This window comes from Lagenorhynchus albirostris, chromosome 17 (assembly GCF_949774975.1).
Source record: "Lagenorhynchus albirostris chromosome 17, mLagAlb1.1, whole genome shotgun sequence".
NCBI classification, from domain to species: domain Eukaryota; kingdom Metazoa; phylum Chordata; class Mammalia; order Artiodactyla; family Delphinidae; genus Lagenorhynchus; species Lagenorhynchus albirostris.
This window is the reverse complement of record NC_083111.1, coordinates 33,923,310-33,950,010: the sequence shown is the minus strand read 5'-3', so window position 1 is coordinate 33,950,010 and position 26,701 is coordinate 33,923,310.

The window sequence follows — 26,701 nt, the reverse complement described above, 5'->3', positions numbered from 1 at the left end:
GAAATTAAGCTGCTCCCAAAGAGAGTGCAGTGCGTTTCCCTACGCTCGGCATACACAGAGGGGCTCTAAAGGGCTACGGGCCCGGATGTTGCTTAGCAGACCCAGGAGGGCCTGGGGGTACTCAGGGTTCCTGCCGGAACAGGGTGCCCACGCTAGCCTCCTAGGTGTCCAGAAAACTGTGCTGCCGTGGAAGTTACCCAGAGCAGAGGCCACCGCCTCATGGAAACTGCTGCACGCCTCCGCTTCTGCACGGCAGGTCTGGGCCTTACTTCCAGGCATCTGTTCAGGCTGGGTGTGCCGTTAGCGACACCGCGTGGTGAGATGCTGACTTTCTCCTCAGGCAGAGTGACTTCGGGTACGAGGTCCTCCAAGTACTCAAAGCACACTGTTTTCTCACGGAAGCTCACACAAGAGCCATGACACAGTCAGACTCACCAGAAATGTTGTCCTGAGGCTGTTCGAGGACTCTGGAAATGTAGCTCTCCTCAAGGAACGTACAGGGTGCTGCCCATCCCTCGGCAGGCACAGAGGGCCTCCGAGGGATCAACCAACGGGTCTCGAAGTGGCTCAGCAGGCCCACGGGGTTCTGGAGGTAGTCAGTGACCTTGGAGGGAAAGTGATGCATACCCGAGAGGCCTACGAGTCCTCAAAAGTGTACTTCCTTTCACATAAAGCATATAAACGACTAAGAACTGATGGAAACAGCTGCCTGCCTCCCTTTCTGCACGGCTACTAGGGGCCTAACCTGGAGGCAAGTTTTCACGTTGAGATTCCCTTTAGCTCTAGAGCTTGTCAGGCGGACCCCAACCGCGGCCACGGAAGCACCTGGTTCAGACAGAACAGACTCATACTTTTCCGCGAAGCATTCTCCAGGGTTGACAGGCCTGTCAAGAGCAGGGAATGTCAGGTAGCTTCAAGGCAGCATGAATGTAGCCTTCAAAATGGGAAATCAAGGGTAGTTCCCGCAGGCCCCCGTTTCCATGGGCACACTCAGCATACACCCCTGTGGTTTCTAACAAATCTAAAGGCACACTGGTTACCCTGTGTTTCCACCCCTGAATCAACTTCTCGAAGTAGGGTGTTCTGCATCAAGCGAACTGCCTCAACCAAGGAACGCCGCAGCTGCTCCTCTGGGCCTGTGGCTATTCCAAAGCCTGCAGTGTCACAGGAAGAGCAGGACTTAGTTAAATGGCAGTAAGAACGCACGCCGACTATCTCTGGGAGGCACGGTGACTTCAGGCAGGAGCTCCTAGATGGAATGCGAAGCCGAGGGTTACTCGGAGTTCAGCTCAGACCAGGGCAATGCGTAAGACTTCGACGCCATGAGGGAGGTGCCACAACGGTGTTCGTGATCGTGTGCGAGTGCTGAGGAAATTAAGCTGCTCCCAAAGAGAGTGCAGTGCGTTTTCCTACGCTCGGCATACACAGAAGGGCTCTAAAGGGCTACGGGCCCGGATGTTGCTTAGCAGACCCAGGAGGGCCTGGGGGTACTCAGGGTTCCTGCCGGAACAGGGTGCCCACGCTAGCCTCCTAGGTGTCCAGAAAACTGTGCTGCCGTGGAAGTTACCCAGAGCAGAGGCCACCGCCTCATGGAAACTGCTGCACGCCTCCGCTTCTGCACGGCAGGTCAGGGCCTTACTTCCAGGCATCTGTTCAGGCTGGGTGTGCCGTTAGCGACACTGCATGGTGAGATGCTGACTTTCTCCTCAGGCAGAGTGACTTCGGGAACGAGGTCCTCGAAGTATTCAAAGCACACTGTTTTCTCACGGAAGCTCACACTAGGGCCATGACAAAGTCGGACTCACCAGAAATGTTGTCCTGAGGCTGTTCGAGGACTCTGGAAATGTAGCTCTCCTCAAGGAACGTACAGGGTGTTGCCCATCACTCGGCAGGCACAGAGGGCCTCCGAGGGATCAACCAACGGGTCTCGAAGTGGCTCAGCAGGCCCACGGGGGTCTGGAGGTAGTCAGTGACCTTGGAGGGAAAGTGATGCATACCCGAGAGGCCTACGAGTCCTCAAAAGTGTACTTCCTTTCACATAAAGCATATAAGCGACTAAGAACTGATGGAAACAGCTGCCTGCCTCCCTTTCTGCACGGCTACTAGGGGCCTAACCTGGAGGCAAGTTTTCACGTTGAGATTCCCTTTAGCTCTAGAGCTTGTCAGGCGGACCCCAACCGCGGCCACGGAAGCACCTGGTTCAGACAGAACAGACTCATACTTTTCCGCGAAGCATTCTTACAGGGTTGACAGGCCTGTCAAGAGCAGGGAATGTCAGGTAGCTTCAAGGCAGCATGAATGCAGCCTTCAAAATGGGAAAGCAAGGCTAGTTCCCGCAGGCCCCCGTTTCCATGGGCACACTCAGCATACACCCCTGTGGTTTCTAACAAATCTAAAGACACACTGGTTCCCCTGTGTTTCTTCCCCTGAATCAACTTCTCGAAGTAGGGTGTTCTGCATCAAGCGAACTGCCTCAACCAAGGAACGCCGCAGCTGCTCCTCTGGGCCTGTGGCTATTCCAAAGCCTGCAGTGTCACAGGAAGAGCAGGACTTAGTTAAATGGCAGTAAGAACGCACGCCGACTATCTCTGGGAGGCACGGTGACTTCAGGCAGGAGCTCCTAGATGGAATGCGAAGCCGAGGGTTACTCGGAGTTCAGCTCAGACCAGGGCAATGCGTAAGACTTCGACGCCATGAGGGAGGTGCCACAACGGTGTTCGTGATCGTGTGCGAGTGCTGAGGAAATTAAGCTGCTCCCAAAGAGAGTGCAGTGCGTTTCCCTACGCTCGGCATACACAGAGGGGCTCTAAAGGGCTACGGGCCCGGATGTTGCTTAGCAGACCCAGGAGGGCCTGGGGGTACTCAGGGTTCCTGCCGGAACAGGGTGCCCACGCTAGCCTCCTAGGTGTCCAGAAAACTGTGCTGCCGTGGAAGTTACCCAGAGCAGAGGCCACCGCCTCATGGAAACTGCTGCACGCCTCCGCTTCTGCACGGCAGGTCTGGGCCTTACTTCCAGGCATCTGTTCACGCTGGGTGTGCCGTTAGCGACACCGCGTGGTGAGATGCTGACTTTCTCCTCAGGCAGAGTGACTTCGGGTACGAGGTCCTCCAAGTACTCAAAGCACACTGTTTTCTCACGGAAGCTCACACAAGAGCCATGACACAGTCAGACTCACCAGAAATGTTGTCCTGAGGCTGTTCGAGGACTCTGGAAATGTAGCTCTCCTCAAGGAACGTACAGGGTGCTGCCCATCCCTCGGCAGGCACAGAGGGCCTCCGAGGGATCAACCAACGGGTCTCGAAGTGGCTCAGCAGGCCCACGGGGTTCTGGAGGTAGTCAGTGACCTTGGAGGGAAAGTGATGCATACCCGAGAGGCCTACGAGTCCTCAAAAGTGTACTTCCTTTCACATAAAGCATATAAGCGACTAAGAACTGATGGAAACAGCTGCCTGCCTCCCTTTCTGCACGGCTACTAGGGGCCTAACCTGGAGGCAAGTTTTCACGTTGAGATTCCCTTTAGCTCTAGAGCTTGTCAGGCGGACCCCAACCGCGGCCACGGAAGCACCTGGTTCAGACAGAACAGACTCATACTTTTCCGCGAAGCATTCTTACAGGGTTGACAGGCCTGTCAAGAGCAGGGAATGTCAGGTAGCTTCAAGGCAGCATGAATGCAGCCTTCAAAATGGGAAATCAAGGGTAGTTCCCGCAGGCCCCCGTTTCCATGGGCACACTCAGCATACACCCCTGTGGTTTCTAACAAATCTAAAGGCACACTGGTTACCCTGTGTTTCCACCCCTGAATCAACTTCTCGAAGTAGGGTGTTCTGCATCAAGCGAACTGCCTCAACCAAGGAACGCCGCAGCTGCTCCTCTGGGCCTTTGGCTATTCCAAAGCCTGCAGTGTCACAGGAAGAGCAGGACTTACTTAAATGGCAGTAAGAACGCACGCCGACTATCTCTGGGGGGCACGGTGAATTCAGGCAGGAGCTCCTAGATGGAATGCGAAGCCGAGGGTTACTCGGAGTTCAGCTCAGACCAGGGCAATGCGTAAGACTTCGACGCCATGAGGGAGGTGCCACAACGGTGTTCGTGAACGTGTGCGAGTGCTGAGGAAATTAAGCTGCTCCCAAAGAGAGTGCAGTGCGTTTTCCTATGCTCGGCATACACAGAAGGGCTCTAAAGGGCTACGGGCCCGGATGTTGCTTAGCAGACCCAGGAGGGCCTGGGGGTACTCAGGGTTCCTGCCGGAACAGGGTGCCCACGCTAGCCTCCTAGGTGTCCAGAAAACTGTGCTGCCGTGGAAGTTACCCAGAGCAGAGGCCACCGCCTCATGGAAACTGCTGCACGCCTCCGCTTCTGCACGGCAGGTCTGGGCCTTACTTCCAGGCATCTGTTCAGGCTGGGTGTGCCGTTAGCGACACCGCGTGGTGAGATGCTGACTTTCTCCTCAGGCAGAGTGACTTCGGGTACGAGGTCCTCCAAGTACTCAAAGCACACTGTTTTCTCACGGAAGCTCACACAAGAGCCATGACACAGTCGGACTCACCAGAAATGTTGTCCTGAGGCTGTTCGAGGACTCTGGTAATGTAGCTCTCCTCAAGGAACGTACAGGGTGCTGCCCATCCCTCGGCAGGCACAGAGGGCCTCCGAGGGATCAACCAACGGGTCTCGAAGTGGCTCAGCAGGCCCACGGGGTTCTGGAGGTAGTCAGTGACCTTGGAGGGAAAGTGATGCATACCCGAGAGGCCTACGAGTCCTCAAAAGTGTACTTCCTTTCACATAAAGCATATAAGCGACTAAGAACTGATGGAAACAGCTGCCTGCCTCCCTTTCTGCAAGGCTACTAGGGGCCTAACCTGGAGGCAAGTTTTCACGTTGAGATTCCCTTTAGCTCTAGAGCTTGTCAGGCGGACCCCAACCGCGGCCACGGAAGCACCTGGTTCAGACAGAACAGACTCATACTTTTCCGCGAAGCATTCTTACAGGATTGACAGGCCTGTCAAGAGCAGGGAATGTCAGGTAGCTTCAAGACAGCATGAATGCAGCCTTCAAAATGGGAAATCAAGGGTAGTTCCCGCAGGCCCCCGTTTCCATGGGCACACTCAGCATACACCCCTGTGGTTTCTAACAAATCTAAAGGCACACTGGTTCCCCTGTGTTTCCACCCCTGAATCAACTTCTCGAAGTAGGGTGTTCTGCATCAAGCGATCTGCCTCAACCAAGGAACGCCGCAGCTGCTCCTCTGGGCCTGTGGCTATTCCAAAGCCTGCAGTGTCACAGGAAGAGCAGGACTTACTTAAATGGCAGTAAGAACGCACGCCGACTATCTCTGGGAGGCACGGTGACTTCAGGCAGGAGCTCCTAGATGGAATGCGAAGCCGAGGGTTACTCGGAGTTCAGCTCAGACCAGGGCAATGCGTAAGACTTCGACGCCATGAGGGAGGTGCCACAACGGTGTTCGTGATCGTGTGCGAGTGCTGAGGAAATTAAGCTGCTCCCAAAGAGAGTGCAGTGCGTTTCCCTACGCTCGGCATACACAGAGGGGCTCTAAAGGGCTACGGGCCCGGATGTTGCTTAGCAGACCCAGGAGGGCCTGGGGGTACTCAGGGTTCCTGCCGGAACAGGGTGCCCACGCTAGCCTCCTAGGTGTCCAGAAAACTGTGCTGCCGTGGAAGTTACCCAGAGCAGAGGCCACCGCCTCATGGAAACTGCTGCACGCCTCCGCTTCTGCACGGCAGGTCTGGGCCTTACTTCCAGGCATCTGTTCAGGCTGGGTGTGCCGTTAGCGACACCGCGTGGTGAGATGCTGACTTTCTCCTCAGGCAGAGTGACTTCGGGTACGAGGTCCTCCAAGTACTCAAAGCACACTGTTTTCTCACGGAAGCTCACACAAGAGCCATGACACAGTCAGACTCACCAGAAATGTTGTCCTGAGGCTGTTCGAGGACTCTGGAAATGTAGCTCTCCTCAAGGAACGTACAGGGTGCTGCCCATCCCTCGGCAGGCACAGAGGGCCTCTGAGGGATCAACCAACGGGTCTCGAAGTGGCTCAGCAGGCCCACGGGGTTCTGGAGGTAGTCAGTGACCTTGGAGGGAAAGTGATGCATACCCGAGAGGCCTACGAGTCCTCAAAAGTGTACTTCCTTTCACATAAAGCATATAAACGACTAAGAACTGATGGAAACAGCTGCCTGCCTCCCTTTCTGCACGGCTACTAGGGGCCTAACCTGGAGGCAAGTTTTCACGTTGAGATTCCCTTTAGCTCTAGAGCTTGTCAGGCGGACCCCAACCGCGGCCACGGAAGCACCTGGTTCAGACAGAACAGACTCATACTTTTCCGCGAAGCATTCTTACAGGGTTGACAGGCCTGTCAAGAGCAGGGAATGTCAGGTAGCTTCAAGGCAGCATGAATGTAGCCTTCAAAATGGGAAATCAAGGGTAGTTCCCGCAGGCCCCCGTTTCCATGGGCACACTCAGCATACACCCCTGTGGTTTCTAACAAATCTAAAGGCACACTGGTTACCCTGTGTTTCCACCCCTGAATCAACTTCTCGAAGTAGGGTGTTCTGCATCAAGCGAACTGCCTCAACCAAGGAACGCCGCAGCTGCTCCTCTGGGCCTGTGGCTATTCCAAAGCCTGCAGTGTCACAGGAAGAGCAGGACTTACTTAAATGGCAGTAAGAACGCACGCCGACTATCTCTGGGAGGCACGGTGACTTCAGGCAGGAGCTCCTAGATGGAATGCGAAGCCGAGGGTTACTCGGAGTTCAGCTCAGACCAGGGCAATGCGTAAGACTTCGACGCCATGAGGGAGGTGCCACAACGGTGTTCGTGATCGTGTGCGAGTGCTGAGGAAATTAAGCTGCTCCCAAAGAGAGTGCAGTGCGTTTCCCTACGCTCGGCATACACAGAGGGGCTCTAAAGGGCTACGGGCCCGGATGTTGCTTAGCAGACCCAGGAGGGCCTGGGGGTACTCAGGGTTCCTGCCGGAACAGGGTGCCCACGCTAGCCTCCTAGGTGTCCAGAAAACTGTGCTGCCGTGGAAGTTACCCAGAGCAGAGGCCACCGCCTCATGGAAACTGCTGCACGCCTCCGCTTCTGCACGGCAGGTCTGGGCCTTACTTCCAGGCATCTGTTCAGGCTGGGTATGCCGTTAGCGACACCGCGTGGTGAGATGCTGACTTTCTCCTCAGGCAGAGTGACTTCGGGAACGAGGTCCTCGAAGTATTCAAAGCACACTGTTTTCTCACGGAAGCTCACACAAGAGCCATGACACAGTCAGACTCACCAGAAATGTTGTCCTGAGGCTGTTCGAGGACTCTGGAAATGTAGCTCTCCTCAAGGAACGTACAGGGTGCTGCCCATCCCTCGGCAGGCACAGAGGGCCTCCGAGGGATCAACCAACGGGTCTCGAAGTGGCTCAGCAGGCCCACGGGGTTCTGGAGGTAGTCAGTGACCTTGGAGGGAAAGTGATGCATACCCGAGAGGCCTACGAGTCCTCAAAAGTGTACTTCCTTTCACATAAAGCATATAAACGGCTAAGAACTGATGGAAACAGCTGCCTGCCTCCCTTTCTGCACGGCTACTAGGGGCCTAACCTGGAGGCAAGTTTTCACGTTGAGATTCCCTTTAGCTCTAGAGCTTGTCAGGCGGACCCCAACCGCGGCCACGGAAGCACCTGGTTCAGACAGAACAGACTCATACTTTTCCGCGAAGCATTCTTACAGGGTTGACAGGCCTGTCAAGAGCAGGGAATGTCAGGTAGCTTCAAGGCAGCATGAATGTAGCCTTCAAAATGGGAAATCAAGGGTAGTTCCCGCAGGCCCCCGTTTCCATGGGCACACTCAGCATACACCCCTGTGGTTTCTAACAAATCTAAAGGCACACTGGTTACCCTGTGTTTCCACCCCTGAATCAACTTCTCGAAGTAGGGTGTTCTGCATCAAGCGAACTGCCTCAACCAAGGAACGCCGCAGCTGCTCCTCTGGGCCTTTGGCTATTCCAAAGCCTGCAGTGTCACAGGAAGAGCAGGACTTACTTAAATGGCAGTAAGAACGCACGCCGACTATCTCTGGGGGGCACGGTGAATTCAGGCAGGAGCTCCTAGATGGAATGCGAAGCCGAGGGTTACTCGGAGTTCAGCTCAGACCAGGGCAATGCGTAAGACTTCGACGCCGTGAGGGAGGTGCCACAACGGTGTTCGTGAACGTGTGCGAGTGCTGAGGAAATTAAGCTGCTCCCAAAGAGAGTGCAGTGCGTTTTCCTACGCTCGGCATACACAGAAGGGCTCTAAAGGGCTACGGGCCCGGATGTTGCTTAGCAGACCCAGGAGGGCCTGGGGGTACTCAGGGTTCCTGCCGGAACAGGGTGCCCACGCTAGCCTCCTAGGTGTCCAGAAAACTGTGCTGCCGTGGAAGTTACCCAGAGCAGAGGCCACCGCCTCATGGAAACTGCTGCACGCCTCTGCTTCTGCACGGCAGGTCAGGGCCTTACTTCCAGGCATCTGTTCAGGCTGGGTGTGCCGTTAGCGACACTGCATGGTGAGATGCTGACTTTCTCCTCAGGCAGAGTGACTTCGGGAACGAGGTCCTCGAAGTATTCAAAGCACACTGTTTTCTCACGGAAGCTCACACTAGGGCCATGACAAAGTCGGACTCACCAGAAATGTTGTCCTGAGGCTGTTCGAGGACTCTGGAAATGTAGCTCTCCTCAAGGAACGTACAGGGTGTTGCCCATCACTCGGCAGGCACAGAGGGCCTCCAAGGGATCAACCAACGGGTCTCGAAGTGGCTCAGCAGGCCCACGGGGGTCTGGAGGTAGTCAGTGACCTTGGAGGGAAAGTGATGCATACCCGAGAGGCCTACGAGTCCTCAAAAGTGTACTTCCTTTCACATAAAGCATATAAGCGACTAAGAACTGATGGAAACAGCTGCCTGCCTCCCTTTCTGCACGGCTACTAGGGGCCTAACCTGGAGGCAAGTTTTCACGTTGAGATTCCCTTTAGCTCTAGAGCTTGTCAGGCGGACCCCAACCGCGGCCACGGAAGCACCTGGTTCAGACAGAACAGACTCATACTTTTCCGCGAAGCATTCTTACAGGGTTGACAGGCCTGTCAAGAGCAGGGAATGTCAGGTAGCTTCAAGGCAGCATGAATGCAGCCTTCAAAATGGGAAAGCAAGGCTAGTTCCCGCAGGCCCCCGTTTCCATGGGCACACTCAGCATACACCCCTGTGGTTTCTAACAAATCTAAAGACACACTGGTTCCCCTGTGTTTCTTCCCCTGAATCAACTTCTCGAAGTAGGGTGTTCTGCATCAAGCGAACTGCCTCAACCAAGGAACGCCGCAGCTGCTCCTCTGGGCCTGTGGCTATTCCAAAGCCTGCAGTGTCACAGGAAGAGCAGGACTTACTTAAATGGCAGTAAGAACGCACGCCGACTATCTCTGGGGGGCACGGTGAATTCAGGCAGGAGCTCCTAGATGGAATGCGAAGCCGAGGGTTACTCGGAGTTCAGCTCAGACCAGGGCAATGCGTAAGACTTCGACGCCATGAGGGAGGTGCCACAACGGTGTTCGTGATCGTGTGCGAGTGCTGAGGAAATTAAGCTGCTCCCAAAGAGAGTGCAGTGCGTTTCCCTACGCTCGGCATACACAGAGGGGCTCTAAAGGGCTACGGGCCCGGATGTTGCTTAGCAGACCCAGGAGGGCCTGGGGGTACTCAGGGTTCCTGCCGGAACAGGGTGCCCACGCTAGCCTCCTAGGTGTCCAGAAAACTGTGCTGCCGTGGAAGTTACCCAGAGCAGAGGCCACCGCCTCATGAAAACTGCTGCACGCCTCCGCTTCTGCACGGCAGGTCAGGGCCTTACTTCCAGGCATCTGTTCACGCTGGGTATGCCGTTAGCGACACCGCGTGGTGAGATGCTGACTTTCTCCTCAGGCAGAGTGACTTCGGGTACGAGGTCCTCCAAGTACTCAAAGCACACTGTTTTCTCACGGAAGCTCACACAAGAGCCATGACACAGTCAGACTCACCAGAAATGTTGTCCTGAGGCTGTTCGAGGACTCTGGAAATGTAGCTCTCCTCAAGGAACGTACAGGGTGCTGCCCATCCCTCGGCAGGCACAGAGGGCCTCCGAGGGATCAACCAACGGGTCTCGAAGTGGCTCAGCAGGCCCACGGGGTTCTGGAGGTAGTCAGTGACCTTGGAGGGAAAGTGATGCATACCCGAGAGGCCTACGAGTCCTCAAAAGTGTACTTCCTTTCACATAAAGCATATAAACGACTAAGAACTGATGGAAACAGCTGCCTGCCTCCCTTTCTGCACGGCTACTAGGGGCCTAACCTGGAGGCAAGTTTTCACGTTGAGATTCCCTTTAGCTCTAGAGCTTGTCAGGCGGACCCCAACCGCGGCCACGGAAGCACCTGGTTCAGACAGAACAGACTCATACTTTTCCGCGAAGCATTCTTACAGGGTTGACAGGCCTGTCAAGAGCAGGGAATGTCAGGTAGCTTCAAGGCAGCATGAATGTAGCCTTCAAAATGGGAAATCAAGGGTAGTTCCCGCAGGCCCCCGTTTCCATGGGCACACTCAGCATACACCCCTGTGGTTTCTAACAAATCTAAAGGCACACTGGTTACCCTGTGTTTCCACCCCTGAATCAACTTCTCGAAGTAGGGTGTTCTGCATCAAGCGAACTGCCTCAACCAAGGAACGCCGCAGCTGCTCCTCTGGGCCTGTGGCTATTCCAAAGCCTGCAGTGTCACAGGAAGAGCAGGACTTAGTTAAATGGCAGTAAGAACGCACGCCGACTATCTCTGGGAGGCACGGTGACTTCAGGCAGGAGCTCCTAGATGGAATGCGAAGCCGAGGGTTACTCGGAGTTCAGCTCAGACCAGGGCAATGCGTAAGACTTCGACGCCATGAGGGAGGTGCCACAACGGTGTTCGTGATCGTGTGCGAGTGCTGAGGAAATTAAGCTGCTCCCAAAGAGAGTGCAGTGCGTTTCCCTACGCTCGGCATACACAGAGGGGCTCTAAAGGGCTACGGGCCCGGATGTTGCTTAGCAGACCCAGGAGGGCCTGGGGGTACTCAGGGTTCCTGCCGGAACAGGGTGCCCACGCTAGCCTCCTAGGTGTCCAGAAAACTGTGCTGCCGTGGAAGTTACCCAGAGCAGAGGCCACCGCCTCATGGAAACTGCTGCACGCCTCCGCTTCTGCACGGCAGGTCTGGGCCTTACTTCCAGGCATCTGTTCAGGCTGGGTATGCCGTTAGCGACACCGCGTGGTGAGATGCTGACTTTCTCCTCAGGCAGAGTGACTTCGGGAACGAGGTCCTCGAAGTATTCAAAGCACACTGTTTTCTCACGGAAGCTCACACTAGGGCCATGACAAAGTCGGACTCACCAGAAATGTTGTCCTGAGGCTGTTCGAGGACTCTGGAAATGTAGCTCTCCTCAAGGAACGTACAGGGTGTTGCCCATCACTCGGCAGGCACAGAGGGCCTCCGAGGGATCAACCAACGGGTCTCGAAGTGGCTCAGCAGGCCCACGGGGGTCTGGAGGTAGTCAGTGACCTTGGAGGGAAAGTGATGCATACCCGAGAGGCCTACGAGTCCTCAAAAGTGTACTTCCTTTCACATAAAGCATATAAGCGACTAAGAACTGATGGAAACAGCTGCCTGCCTCCCTTTCTGCACGGCTACTAGGGGCCTAACCTGGAGGCAAGTTTTCACGTTGAGATTCCCTTTAGCTCTAGAGCTTGTCAGGCGGACCCCAACCGCGGCCACGGAAGCACCTGGTTCAGACAGAACAGACTCATACTTTTCCGCGAAGCATTCTTACAGGGTTGACAGGCCTGTCAAGAGCAGGGAATGTCAGGTAGCTTCAAGGCAGCATGAATGCAGCCTTCAAAATGGGAAAGCAAGGCTAGTTCCCGCAGGCCCCCGTTTCCATGGGCACACTCAGCATACACCCCTGTGGTTTCTAACAAATCTAAAGACACACTGGTTCCCCTGTGTTTCTTCCCCTGAATCAACTTCTCGAAGTAGGGTGTTCTGCATCAAGCGATCTGCCTCAACCAAGGAACGCCGCAGCTGCTCCTCTGGGCCTGTGGCTATTCCAAAGCCTGCAGTGTCACAGGAAGAGCAGGACTTAGTTAAATGGCAGTAAGAACGCACGCCGACTATCTCTGGGAGGCACGGTGACTTCAGGCAGGAGCTCCTAGATGGAATGCGAAGCCGAGGGTTACTCGGAGTTCAGCTCAGACCAGGGCAATGCGTAAGACTTCGACGCCATGAGGGAGGTGCCACAACGGTGTTCGTGATCGTGTGCGAGTGCTGAGGAAATTAAGCTGCTCCCAAAGAGAGTGCAGTGCGTTTCCCTACGCTCGGCATACACAGAGGGGCTCTAAAGGGCTACGGGCCCGGATGTTGCTTAGCAGACCCAGGAGGGCCTGGGGGTACTCAGGGTTCCTGCCGGAACAGGGTGCCCACGCTAGCCTCCTAGGTGTCCAGAAAACTGTGCTGCCGTGGAAGTTACCCAGAGCAGAGGCCACCGCCTCATGGAAACTGCTGCACGCCTCCGCTTCTGCACGGCAGGTCTGGGCCTTACTTCCAGGCATCTGTTCAGGCTGGGTGTGCCGTTAGCGACACCGCGTGGTGAGATGCTGACTTTCTCCTCAGGCAGAGTGACTTCGGGTACGAGGTCCTCCAAGTACTCAAAGCACACTGTTTTCTCACGGAAGCTCACACAAGAGCCATGACACAGTCAGACTCACCAGAAATGTTGTCCTGAGGCTGTTCGAGGACTCTGGAAATGTAGCTCTCCTCAAGGAACGTACAGGGTGCTGCCCATCCCTCGGCAGGCACAGAGGGCCTCCGAGGGATCAACCAACGGGTCTCGAAGTGGCTCAGCAGGCCCACGGGGTTCTGGAGGTAGTCAGTGACCTTGGAGGGAAAGTGATGCATACCCGAGAGGCCTACGAGTCCTCAAAAGTGTACTTCCTTTCACATAAAGCATATAAACGACTAAGAACTGATGGAAACAGCTGCCTGCCTCCCTTTCTGCACGGCTACTAGGGGCCTAACCTGGAGGCAAGTTTTCACGTTGAGATTCCCTTTAGCTCTAGAGCTTGTCAGGCGGACCCCAACCGCGGCCACGGAAGCACCTGGTTCAGACAGAACAGACTCATACTTTTCCGCGAAGCATTCTTACAGGGTTGACAGGCCTGTCAAGAGCAGGGAATGTCAGGTAGCTTCAAGGCAGCATGAATGTAGCCTTCAAAATGGGAAATCAAGGGTAGTTCCCGCAGGCCCCCGTTTCCATGGGCACACTCAGCATACACCCCTGTGGTTTCTAACAAATCTAAAGGCACACTGGTTACCCTGTGTTTCCACCCCTGAATCAACTTCTCGAAGTAGGGTGTTCTGCATCAAGCGAACTGCCTCAACCAAGGAACGCCGCAGCTGCTCCTCTGGGCCTTTGGCTATTCCAAAGCCTGCAGTGTCACAGGAAGAGCAGGACTTACTTAAATGGCAGTAAGAACGCACGCCGACTATCTCTGGGGGGCACGGTGAATTCAGGCAGGAGCTCCTAGATGGAATGCGAAGCCGAGGGTTACTCGGAGTTCAGCTCAGACCAGGGCAATGCGTAAGACTTCGACGCCATGAGGGAGGTGCCACAACGGTGTTCGTGAACGTGTGCGAGTGCTGAGGAAATTAAGCTGCTCCCAAAGAGAGTGCAGTGCGTTTTCCTATGCTCGGCATACACAGAAGGGCTCTAAAGGGCTACGGGCCCGGATGTTGCTTAGCAGACCCAGGAGGGCCTGGGGGTACTCAGGGTTCCTGCCGGAACAGGGTGCCCACGCTAGCCTCCTAGGTGTCCAGAAAACTGTGCTGCCGTGGAAGTTACCCAGAGCAGAGGCCACCGCCTCATGGAAACTGCTGCACGCCTCCGCTTCTGCACGGCAGGTCAGGGCCTTACTTCCAGGCATCTGTTCAGGCTGGGTATGCCGTTAGCGACACCGCGTGGTGAGATGCTGACTTTCTCCTCAGGCAGAGTGACTTCGGGAACGAGGTCCTCGAAGTATTCAAAGCACACTGTTTTCTCACGGAAGCTCACACTAGGGCCATGACAAAGTCGGACTCACCAGAAATGTTGTCCTGAGGCTGTTCGAGGACTCTGGAAATGTAGCTCTCCTCAAGGAACGTACAGGGTGTTGCCCATCACTCGGCAGGCACAGAGGGCCTCCGAGGGATCAACCAACGGGTCTCGAAGTGGCTCAGCAGGCCCACGGGGGTCTGGAGGTAGTCAGTGACCTTGGAGGGAAAGTGATGCATACCCGAGAGGCCTACGAGTCCTCAAAAGTGTACTTCCTTTCACATAAAGCATATAAGCGACTAAGAACTGATGGAAACAGCTGCCTGCCTCCCTTTCTGCACGGCTACTAGGGGCCTAACCTGGAGGCAAGTTTTCACGTTGAGATTCCCTTTAGCTCTAGAGCTTGTCAGGCGGACCCCAACCGCGGCCACGGAAGCACCTGGTTCAGACAGAACAGACTCATACTTTTCCGCGAAGCATTCTTACAGGGTTGACAGGCCTGTCAAGAGCAGGGAATGTCAGGTAGCTTCAAGGCAGCATGAATGCAGCCTTCAAAATGGGAAAGCAAGGCTAGTTCCCGCAGGCCCCCGTTTCCATGGGCACACTCAGCATACACCCCTGTGGTTTCTAACAAGTCTAAAGCACACAGGTTCCCCTGTGTTTCTTCCCCCTGAATCAACTTCTCGAAGTAGGGTGTTCTGCATCAAGCGAACTGCCTCAACCAAGTAACGCCGCAGCTGCTCCTCTGGGCCTGTGGCTATTCCAAAGCCTGCAGTGTCACAGGAAGAGCAGGACTTAGTTAAATGGCAGTAAGAACGCACGCCGACTATCTCTGGGAGGCACGGTGACTTCAGGCAGGAGCTCCTAGATGGAATGCGAAGCCGAGGGTTACTCGGAGTTCAGCTCAGACCAGGGCAATGCGTAAGACTTCGACGCCATGAGGGAGGTGCCACAACGGTGTTCGTGATCGTGTGCGAGTGCTGAGGAAATTAAGCTGCTCCCAAAGAGAGTGCAGTGCGTTTCCCTACGCTCGGCATACACAGAGGGGCTCTAAAGGGCTACGGGCCCGGATGTTGCTTAGCAGACCCAGGAGGGCCTGGGGGTACTCAGGGTTCCTGCCGGAACAGGGTGCCCACGCTAGCCTCCTAGGTGTCCAGAAAACTGTGCTGCCGTGGAAGTTACCCAGAGCAGAGGCCACCGCCTCATGGAAACTGCTGCACGCCTCCGCTTCTGCACGGCAGGTCTGGGCCTTACTTCCAGGCATCTGTTCAGGCTGGGTATGCCGTTAGCGACACCGCGTGGTGAGATGCTGACTTTCTCCTCAGGCAGAGTGACTTCGGGAACGAGGTCCTCGAAGTATTCAAAGCACACTGTTTTCTCACGGAAGCTCACACTAGGGCCATGACAAAGTCGGACTCACCAGAAATGTTGTCCTGAGGCTGTTCGAGGACTCTGGAAATGTAGCTCTCCTCAAGGAACGTACAGGGTGTTGCCCATCACTCGGCAGGCACAGAGGGCCTCCGAGGGATCAACCAACGGGTCTCGAAGTGGCTCAGCAGGCCCACGGGGGTCTGGAGGTAGTCAGTGACCTTGGAGGGAAAGTGATGCATACCCGAGAGGCCTACGAGTCCTCAAAAGTGTACTTCCTTTCACATAAAGCATATAAGCGACTAAGAACTGATGGAAACAGCTGCCTGCCTCCCTTTCTGCACGGCTACTAGGGGCCTAACCTGGAGGCAAGTTTTCACGTTGAGATTCCCTTTAGCTCTAGAGCTTGTCAGGCGGACCCCAACCGCGGCCACGGAAGCACCTGGTTCAGACAGAACAGACTCATACTTTTCCGCGAAGCATTCTTACAGGGTTGACAGGCCTGTCAAGAGCAGGGAATGTCAGGTAGCTTCAAGGCAGCATGAATGCAGCCTTCAAAATGGGAAAGCAAGGCTAGTTCCCGCAGGCCCCCGTTTCCATGGGCACACTCAGCATACACCCCTGTGGTTTCTAACAAATCTAAAGACACACTGGTTCCCCTGTGTTTCTTCCCCTGAATCAACTTCTCGAAGTAGGGTGTTCTGCATCAAGCGATCTGCCTCAACCAAGGAACGCCGCAGCTGCTCCTCTGGGCCTGTGGCTATTCCAAAGCCTGCAGTGTCACAGGAAGAGCAGGACTTAGTTAAATGGCAGTAAGAACGCACGCCGACTATCTCTGGGAGGCACGGTGACTTCAGGCAGGAGCTCCTAGATGGAATGCGAAGCCGAGGGTTACTCGGAGTTCAGCTCAGACCAGGGCAATGCGTAAGACTTCGACGCCATGAGGGAGGTGCCACAACGGTGTTCGTGATCGTGTGCGAGTGCTGAGGAAATTAAGCTGCTCCCAAAGAGAGTGCAGTGCGTTTCCCTACGCTCGGCATACACAGAGGGGCTCTAAAGGGCTACGGGCCCGGATGTTGCTTAGCAGACCCAGGAGGGCCTGGGGGTACTCAGGGTTCCTGCCGGAACAGGGTGCCCACGCTAGCCTCCTAGGTGTCCAGAAAACTGTGCTGCCGTGGAAGTTACCCAGAGCAGAGGCCACCGCCTCATGGAAACTGCTGCACGCCTCCGCTTCTGCACGGCAGGTCTGGGCCTTACTTCCAGGCATCTGTTCAGGCTGGGTGTGCCGTTAGCGACACCGCGTGGTGAGATGCTGACTTTCTCCTCAGGCAGAGTGACTTCGGGTACGAGGTCCTCCAAGTACTCAAAGCACACTGTTTTCTCACGGAAGCTCACACAAGAGCCATGACACAGTCAGACTCACCAGAAATGTTGTCCTGAGGCTGTTCGAGGACTCTGGAAATGTAGCTCTCCTCAAGGAACGTACAGGGTGCTGCCCATCCCTCGGCAGGCACAGAGGGCCTCCGAGGGATCAACCAACGGGTCTCGAAGTGGCTCAGCAGGCCCACGGGGTTCTGGAGGTAGTCAGTGACCTTGGAGGGAAAGTGATGCATACCCGAGAGGCCTACGAGTCCTCAAAAGTGTACTTCCTTTCACATAAAGCATATAAACGACTAAGAACTGATGGAAACAGCTGCCTGCCTCCCTTTCTGCACGGCTACTAGGGGCCTAACCTGGAGGCAAGTTTTCACGTTGAGATTCCCTTTAGCTCTAGAGCTTGTCAGGCGGACCCCAACCGCGGCCACGGAAGCACCTGGTTCAGACAGAACAGACTCATACTTTTCCGCGAAGCATTCTTACAGGGTTGACAGGCCTGTCAAGAGCAGGGAATGTCAGGTAGCTTCAAGGCAGCATGAATGTAGCCTTCAAAATGGGAAATCAAGGGTAGTTCCCGCAGGCCCCCGTTTCCATGGGCACACTCAGCATACACCCCTGTGGTTTCTAACAAATCTAAAGGCACACTGGTTACCCTGTGTTTCCACCCCTGAATCAACTTCTCGAAGTAGGGTGTTCTGCATCAAGCGAACTGCCTCAACCAAGGAACGCCGCAGCTGCTCCTCTGGGCCTTTGGCTATTCCAAAGCCTGCAGTGTCACAGGAAGAGCAGGACTTACTTAAATGGCAGTAAGAACGCACGCCGACTATCTCTGGGGGGCACGGTGAATTCAGGCAGGAGCTCCTAGATGGAATGCGAAGCCGAGGGTTACTCGGAGTTCAGCTCAGACCAGGGCAATGCGTAAGACTTCGACGCCATGAGGGAGGTGCCACAACGGTGTTCGTGAACGTGTGCGAGTGCTGAGGAAATTAAGCTGCTCCCAAAGAGAGTGCAGTGCGTTTTCCTATGCTCGGCATACACAGAAGGGCTCTAAAGGGCTACGGGCCCGGATGTTGCTTAGCAGACCCAGGAGGGCCTGGGGGTACTCAGGGTTCCTGCCGGAACAGGGTGCCCACGCTAGCCTCCTAGGTGTCCAGAAAACTGTGCTGCCGTGGAAGTTACCCAGAGCAGAGGCCACCGCCTCATGGAAACTGCTGCACGCCTCCGCTTCTGCACGGCAGGTCAGGGCCTTACTTCCAGGCATCTGTTCAGGCTGGGTATGCCGTTAGCGACACCGCGTGGTGAGATGCTGACTTTCTCCTCAGGCAGAGTGACTTCGGGAACGAGGTCCTCGAAGTATTCAAAGCACACTGTTTTCTCACGGAAGCTCACACTAGGGCCATGACAAAGTCGGACTCACCAGAAATGTTGTCCTGAGGCTGTTCGAGGACTCTGGAAATGTAGCTCTCCTCAAGGAACGTACAGGGTGTTGCCCATCACTCGGCAGGCACAGAGGGCCTCCGAGGGATCAACCAACGGGTCTCGAAGTGGCTCAGCAGGCCCACGGGGGTCTGGAGGTAGTCAGTGACCTTGGAGGGAAAGTGATGCATACCCGAGAGGCCTACGAGTCCTCAAAAGTGTACTTCCTTTCACATAAAGCATATAAGCGACTAAGAACTGATGGAAACAGCTGCCTGCCTCCCTTTCTGCACGGCTACTAGGGGCCTAACCTGGAGGCAAGTTTTCACGTTGAGATTCCCTTTAGCTCTAGAGCTTGTCAGGCGGACCCCAACCGCGGCCACGGAAGCACCTGGTTCAGACAGAACAGACTCATACTTTTCCGCGAAGCATTCTTACAGGGTTGACAGGCCTGTCAAGAGCAGGGAATGTCAGGTAGCTTCAAGGCAGCATGAATGCAGCCTTCAAAATGGGAAAGCAAGGCTAGTTCCCGCAGGCCCCCGTTTCCATGGGCACACTCAGCATACACCCCTGTGGTTTCTAACAAGTCTAAAGCACACAGGTTCCCCTGTGTTTCTTCCCCCTGAATCAACTTCTCGAAGTAGGGTGTTCTGCATCAAGCGAACTGCCTCAACCAAGTAACGCCGCAGCTGCTCCTCTGGGCCTGTGGCTATTCCAAAGCCTGCAGTGTCACAGGAAGAGCAGGACTTAGTTAAATGGCAGTAAGAACGCACGCCGACTATCTCTGGGAGGCACGGTGACTTCAGGCAGGAGCTCCTAGATGGAATGCGAAGCCGAGGGTTACTCGGAGTTCAGCTCAGACCAGGGCAATGCGTAAGACTTCGACGCCATGAGGGAGGTGCCACAACGGTGTTCGTGATCGTGTGCGAGTGCTGAGGAAATTAAGCTGCTCCCAAAGAGAGTGCAGTGCGTTTCCCTACGCTCGGCATACACAGAGGGGCTCTAAAGGGCTACGGGCCCGGATGTTGCTTAGCAGACCCAGGAGGGCCTGGGGGTACTCAGGGTTCCTGCCGGAACAGGGTGCCCACGCTAGCCTCCTAGGTGTCCAGAAAACTGTGCTGCCGTGGAAGTTACCCAGAGCAGAGGCCACCGCCTCATGGAAACTGCTGCACGCCTCCGCTTCTGCACGGCAGGTCTGGGCCTTACTTCCAGGCATCTGTTCAGGCTGGGTATGCCGTTAGCGACACCGCGTGGTGAGATGCTGACTTTCTCCTCAGGCAGAGTGACTTCGGGAACGAGGTCCTCGAAGTATTCAAAGCACACTGTTTTCTCACGGAAGCTCACACTAGGGCCATGACAAAGTCGGACTCACCAGAAATGTTGTCCTGAGGCTGTTCGAGGACTCTGGAAATGTAGCTCTCCTCAAGGAACGTACAGGGTGTTGCCCATCACTCGGCAGGCACAGAGGGCCTCCGAGGGATCAACCAACGGGTCTCGAAGTGGCTCAGCAGGCCCACGGGGGTCTGGAGGTAGTCAGTGACCTTGGAGGGAAAGTGATGCATACCCGAGAGGCCTACGAGTCCTCAAAAGTGTACTTCCTTTCACATAAAGCATATAAGCGACTAAGAACTGATGGAAACAGCTGCCTGCCTCCCTTTCTGCACGGCTACTAGGGGCCTAACCTGGAGGCAAGTTTTCACGTTGAGATTCCCTTTAGCTCTAGAGCTTGTCAGGCGGACCCCAACCGCGGCCACGGAAGCACCTGGTTCAGACAGAACAGACTCATACTTTTCCGCGAAGCATTCTTACAGGGTTGACAGGCCTGTCAAGAGCAGGGAATGTCAGGTAGCGTCAAGGCAGCATGAATGCAGCCTTCAAAATGGGAAATCAAGGGTAGTTCCCGCAGGCCCCCGTTTCCATGGGCACACTCAGCATACACCCCTGTGGTTTCTAACAAATCTAAAGGCACACTGGTTACCCTGTGTTTCCACCCCTGAATCAACTTCTCGAAGTAGGGTGTTCTGCATCAAGCGAACTGCCTCAACCAAGGAACGCCGCAGCTGCTCCTCTGGGCCTTTGGCTATTCCAAAGCCTGCAGTGTCACAGGAAGAGCAGGACTTACTTAAATGGCAGTAAGAACGCACGCCGACTATCTCTGGGGGGCACGGTGAATTCAGGCAGGAGCTCCTAGATGGAATGCGAAGCCGAGGGTTACTCGGAGTTCAGCTCAGACCAGGGCAATGCGTAAGACTTCGACGCCGTGAGGGAGGTGCCACAACGGTGTTCGTGAACGTGTGCGAGTGCTGAGGAAATTAAGCTGCTCCCAAAGAGAGTGCAGTGCGTTTTCCTACGCTCGGCATACACAGAAGGGCTCTAAAGGGCTACGGGCCCGGATGTTGCTTAGCAGACCCAGGAGGGCCTGGGGGTACTCAGGGTTCCTGCCGGAACAGGGTGCCCACGCTAGCCTCCTAGGTGTCCAGAAAACTGTGCTGCCGTGGAAGTTACCCAGAGCAGAGGCCACCGCCTCATGGAAACTGCTGCACGCCTCCGCTTCTGCACGGCAGGTCAGGGCCTTACTTCCAGGCATCTGTTCAGGCTGGGTGTGCCGTTAGCGACACTGCATGGTGAGATGCTGACTTTCTCCTCAGGCAGAGTGACTTCGGGAACGAGGTCCTCGAAGTATTCAAAGCACACTGTTTTCTCACGGAAGCTCACACTAGGGCCATGACAAAGTCGGACTCACCAGAAATGTTGTCCTGAGGCTGTTCGAGGACTCTGGAAATGTAGCTCTCCTCTAGGAACGTACAGGGTGTTGCCCATCACTCGGCAGGCACAGAGGGCCTCCAAGGGATCAACCAACGGGTCTCGAAGTGGCTCAGCAGGCCCACGGGGGTCTGGAGGTAGTCAGTGACCTTGGAGGGAAAGTGATGCATACCCGAGAGGCCTACGAGTCCTCAAAAGTGTACTTCCTTTCACATAAAGCATATAAGCGACTAAGAACTGATGGAAACAGCTGCCTGCCTCCCTTTCTGCACGGCTACTAGGGGCCTAACCTGGAGGCAAGTTTTCACGTTGAGATTCCCTTTAGCTCTAGAGCTTGTCAGGCGGACCCCAACCGCGGCCACGGAAGCACCTGGTTCAGACAGAACAGACTCATACTTTTCCGCGAAGCATTCTTACAGGGTTGACAGGCCTGTCAAGAGCAGGGAATGTCAGGTAGCTTCAAGGCAGCATGAATGCAGCCTTCAAAATGGGAAAGCAAGGCTAGTTCCCGCAGGCCCCCGTTTCCATGGGCACACTCAGCATACACCCCTGTGGTTTCTAACAAATCTAAAGACACACTGGTTCCCCTGTGTTTCTTCCCCTGAATCAACTTCTCGAAGTAGGGTGTTCTGCATCAAGCGATCTGCCTCAACCAAGGAACGCCGCAGCTGCTCCTCTGGGCCTGTGGCTATTCCAAAGCCTGCAGTGTCACAGGAAGAGCAGGACTTAGTTAAATGGCAGTAAGAACGCACGCCGACTATCTCTGGGAGGCACGGTGACTTCAGGCAGGAGCTCCTAGATGGAATGCGAAGCCGAGGGTTACTCGGAGTTCAGCTCAGACCAGGGCAATGCGTAAGACTTCGACGCCATGAGGGAGGTGCCACAACGGTGTTCGTGATCGTGTGCGAGTGCTGAGGAAATTAAGCTGCTCCCAAAGAGAGTGCAGTGCGTTTCCCTACGCTCGGCATACACAGAGGGGCTCTAAAGGGCTACGGGCCCGGATGTTGCTTAGCAGACCCAGGAGGGCCTGGGGGTACTCAGGGTTCCTGCCGGAACAGGGTGCCCACGCTAGCCTCCTAGGTGTCCAGAAAACTGTGCTGCCGTGGAAGTTACCCAGAGCAGAGGCCACCGCCTCATGGAAACTGCTGCACGCCTCCGCTTCTGCACGGCAGGTCTGGGCCTTACTTCCAGGCATCTGTTCAGGCTGGGTGTGCCGATAGCGACACCGCGTGGTGAGATGCTGACTTTCTCCTCAGGCAGAGTGACTTCGGGTACGAGGTCCTCCAAGTACTCAAAGCACACTGTTTTCTCACGGAAGCTCACACAAGAGCCATGACACAGTCAGACTCACCAGAAATGTTGTCCTGAGGCTGTTCGAGGACTCTGGAAATGTAGCTCTCCTCAAGGAACGTACAGGGTGCTGCCCATCCCTCGGCAGGCACAGAGGGCCTCCGAGGGATCAACCAACGGGTCTCGAAGTGGCTCAGCAGGCCCACGGGGTTCTGGAGGTAGTCAGTGACCTTGGAGGGAAAGTGATGCATACCCGAGAGGCCTACGAGTCCTCAAAAGTGTACTTCCTTTCACATAAAGCATATAAACGACTAAGAACTGATGGAAACAGCTGCCTGCCTCCCTTTCTGCACGGCTACTAGGGGCCTAACCTGGAGGCAAGTTTTCACGTTGAGATTCCCTTTAGCTCTAGAGCTTGTCAGGCGGACCCCAACCGCGGCCACGGAAGCACCTGGTTCAGACAGAACAGACTCATACTTTTCCGCGAAGCATTCTTACAGGGTTGACAGGCCTGTCAAGAGCAGGGAATGTCAGGTAGCTTCAAGGCAGCATGAATGCAGCCTTCAAAATGGGAAATCAAGGGTAGTTCCCGCAGGCCCCCGTTTCCATGGGCACACTCAGCATACACCCCTGTGGTTTCTAACAAATCTAAAGGCACACTGGTTACCCTGTGTTTCCACCCCTGAATCAACTTCTCGAAGTAGGGTGTTCTGCATCAAGCGAACTGCCTCAACCAAGGAACGCCGCAGCTGCTCCTCTGGGCCTTTGGCTATTCCAAAGCCTGCAGTGTCACAGGAAGAGCAGGACTTACTTAAATGGCAGTAAGAACGCACGCCGACTATCTCTGGGGGGCACGGTGAATTCAGGCAGGAGCTCCTAGATGGAATGCGAAGCCGAGGGTTACTCGGAGTTCAGCTCAGACCAGGGCAATGCGTAAGACTTCGACGCCATGAGGGAGGTGCCACAACGGTGTTCGTGATCGTGTGCGAGTGCTGAGGAAATTAAGCTGCTCCCAAAGAGAGTGCAGTGCGTTTTCCTATGCTCGGCATACACAGAAGGGCTCTAAAGGGCTACGGGCCCGGATGTTGCTTAGCAGACCCAGGAGGGCCTGGGGGTACTCAGGGTTCCTGCCGGAACAGGGTGCCCACGCTAGCCTCCTAGGTGTCCAGAAAACTGTGCTGCCGTGGAAGTTACCCAGAGCAGAGGCCACCGCCTCATGGAAACTGCTGCACGCCTCCGCTTCTGCACGGCAGGTCAGGGCCTTACTTCCAGGCATCTGTTCAGGCTGGGTATGCCGTTAGCGACACCGCGTGGTGAGATGCTGTCTTTCTCCTCAGGCAGAGTGACTTCGGGAACGAGGTCCTCGAAGTATTCAAAGCACACTGTTTTCTCACGGAAGCTCACACTAGGGCCATGACAAAGTCGGACTCACCAGAAATGTTGTCCTGAGGCTGTTCGAGGACTCTGGAAATGTAGCTCTCCTCAAGGAACGTACAGGGTGTTGCCCATCACTCGGCAGGCACAGAGGGCCTCCGAGGGATCAACCAACGGGTCTCGAAGTGGCTCAGCAGGCCCACGGGGGTCCGGAGGTAGTCAGTGACCTTGGAGGGAAAGTGATGCATACCCGAGAGGCCTACGAGTCCTCAAAAGTGTACTTCCTTTCACATAAAGCATATAAGCGACTAAGAACTGATGGAAACAGCTGCCTGCCTCCCTTTCTGCACGGCTACTAGGGGCCTAACCTGGAGGCAAGTTTTCACGTTGAGATTCCCTTTAGCTCTAGAGCTTGTCAGGCGGACCCCAACCGCGGCCACGGAAGCACCTGGTTCAGACAGAACAGACTCATACTTTTCCGCGAAGCATTCTTACAGGGTTGACAGGCCTGTCAAGAGCAGGGAATGTCAGGTAGCTTCAAGGCAGCATGAATGCAGCCTTCAAAATGGGAAAGCAAGGCTAGTTCCCGCAGGCCCCCGTTTCCATGGGCACACTCAGCATACACCCCTGTGGTTTCTAACAAATCTAAAGACACACTGGTTCCCCTGTGTTTCTTCCCCTGAATCAACTTCTCGAAGTAGGGTGTTCTGCATCAAGCGAACTGCCTCAACCAAGGAACGCCGCAGCTGCTCCTCTGGGCCTTTGGCTATTCCAAAGCCTGCAGTGTCACAGGAAGAGCAGGACTTACTTAAATGGCAGTAAGAACGCACGCCGACTATCTCTGGGAGGCACGGTGACTTCAGGCAGGAGCTCCTAGATGGAATGCGAAGCCGAGGGTTACTCGGAGTTCAGCTCAGACCAGGGCAATGCGTAAGACTTCGACGCCATGAGGGAGGTGCCACAACGGTGTTCGTGATCGTGTGCGAGTGCTGAGGAAATTAAGCTGCTCCCAAAGAGAGTGCAGTGCGTTTCCCTACGCTCGGCATACACAGAGGGGCTCTAAAGGGCTACGGGCCCGGATGTTGCTTAGCAGACCCAGGAGGGCCTGGGGGTACTCAGGGTTCCTGCTGGAACAGGGTGCCCACGCTAGCCTCCTAGGTGTCCAGAAAACTGTGCTGCCGTGGAAGTTACCCAGAGCAGAGGCCACCGCCTCATGGAAACTGCTGCACGTCTCCGCTTCTGCACGGCAGGTCTGGGCCTTACTTCCAGGCATCTGTTCAGGCTGGGTGTGCCGTTAGCGACACCGCGTGGTGAGATGCTGACTTTCTCCTCAGGCAGAGTGACTTCGGGTACGAGGTCCTCCAAGTACTCAAAGCACACTGTTTTCTCACGGAAGCTCACACAAGAGCCATGACACAGTCAGACTCACCAGAAATGTTGTCCTGAGGCTGTTCGAGGACTCTGGAAATGTAACTCTCCTCAAGGAACGTACAGGGTGCTGCCCATCCCTCGGCAGGCACAGAGGGCCTCCGAGGGATCAACCAACGGGTCTCGAAGTGGCTCAGCAGGCCCACGGGGGTCTGGAGGTAGTCAGTGACCTTGGAGGGAAAGTGATGCATACCCGAGAGGCCTACGAGTCCTCAAAAGTGTACTTCCTTTCACATAAAGCATATAAGCGACTAAGAACTGATGGAAACAGCTGCCTGCCTCCCTTTCTGCACGGCTACTAGGGGCCTAACCTGGAGGCAAGTTTTCACGTTGAGATTCCCTTTAGCTCTAGAGCTTGTCAGGCGGACCCCAACCGCGGCCACGGAAGCACCTGGTTCAGACAGAACAGACTCATACTTTTCCGCGAAGCATTCTTACAGGGTTGACAGGCCTGTCAAGAGCAGGGAATGTCAGGTAGCTTCAAGGCAGCATGAATGCAGCCTTCAAAATGGGAAATCAAGGGTAGTTCCCGCAGGCCCGCGTTTCCATGGGCACACTCAGCATACACCCCTGTGGTTTCTAACAAATCTAAAGGCACACTGGTTCCCCTGTGTTTCCACCCCTGAATCAACTTCTCGAAGTAGGGTGTTCTGCATCAAGCGAACTGCCTCAACCAAGGAACGCCGCAGCTGCTCCTCTGGGCCTTTGGCTATTCCAAAGCCTGCAGTGTCACAGGAAGAGCAGGACTTACTTAAATGGCAGTAAGAACGCACGCTGACTATCTCTGGGGGGCACGGTGACTTCAGGCAGGAGCTCCTAGATGGAATGCGAAGCCGAGGGTTACTCGGAGTTCAGCTCAGACCAGGGCAATGCGTAAGACTTCGACGCCATGAGGGAGGTGCCACAACGGTGTTCGTGATCGTGTGCGAGTGCTGAGGAAATTAAGCTGCTCCCAAAGAGAGTGCAGTGCGTTTCCCTACGCTCGGCATACACAGAGGGGCTCTAAAGGGCTACGGGCCCGGATGTTGCTTAGCAGACCCAGGAGGGCCTGGGGGTACTCAGGGTTCCTGCCGGAACAGGGTGCCCACGCTAGCCTCCTAGGTGTCCAGAAAACTGTGCTGCCGTGGAAGTTACCCAGAGCAGAGGCCACCGCCTCATGGAAACTGCTGCACGCCTCCGCTTCTGCACGGCAGGTCAGGGCCTTACTTCCAGGCATCTGTTCAGGCTGGGTGTGCCGTTAGCGACACCGCGTGGTGAGATGCTGACTTTCTCCTCAGGCAGAGTGACTTCGGGTACGAGGTCCTCCAAGTACTCAAAGCACACTGTTTTCTCACGGAAGCTCACACAAGGGCCATGACACAGTCGGACTCACCAGAAATGTTGTCCTGAGGCTGTTCGAGGACTCTGGTAATGTAGCTCTCCTCAAGGAACGTACAGGGTGCTGCCCATCCCTCGGCAGGCACAGAGGGCCTCCGAGGGATCAACCAATGGGTCCCGAAGTGGCTCAGCCGGCCCACGGGGGTCTGGAGGTACTCAGTGAACCTCGAGGGAAAGTGATGTATACCCGAGAGGCCTAGGAGTCCTCAAAAG